Here is a 728-nt window from a genome sequence, read left to right as displayed (position 1 = left end):
ACATTTGATCTTTTTAAAGTATAAGACTTGAAAAACTCTTAATTGTAGGTCAATAAAATCTAGATTGTAAAATTTTGTATGTTGTTTTTTCAGCACCAAAATGTCCCCCATCAGAATTATGACATTTTTGGATAATTTCATAAGTTTCTTCTAATGGTACACATCTTTGAATAATCTTTCTTTGTTTATATAAAAATGGGTCATCCCAAAAATAAGTCTTAGCTTCAGAAATAAATTTCCTCTTCTGTTGGTATGGCATTCCATAGGGTATAATATCACTAACAATAAAGTTCACATTGTCGGCATACCACAGAACACGCCATTCATTAATAGTGAACAATTTTTCATCTGGAAAATGTTCATTAGTTTCATTTTCAAAACAGATTGGTTTTTCAAATTCAAGCCTGGATAAATGATTAGCAATTTGATTTTCAATCCCCTTCCAATCTACTACTACAAAATCAAATTCTTGCAAAAGAGGAATCATCTTATAAATCTAGGTTTAACATCCTTCTTTTTCATTAAATACTTAATAGTAGAATGATTTGTATGCACTATGACAGCGACTTTATATATGCTTAAAAATACAAGAACTTGATACTACTACTAGAAGATTTAAATCCCCGGCAACAGCGCCAAAAACTTGGCAAGGTTATAGATTTGATAAAGATGTGTATAAAATATTCAATAATTGCAAAGTCACACTTATCAACGTAAGTATATGTATC

The sequence above is a fragment of the Phalaenopsis equestris genome, unplaced genomic scaffold, assembly GCF_001263595.1.
Source record: "Phalaenopsis equestris unplaced genomic scaffold, ASM126359v1 Scaffold000838, whole genome shotgun sequence".
NCBI classification, from domain to species: domain Eukaryota; kingdom Viridiplantae; phylum Streptophyta; class Magnoliopsida; order Asparagales; family Orchidaceae; genus Phalaenopsis; species Phalaenopsis equestris.
Note: the sequence above shows the minus strand (reverse complement) of the source record.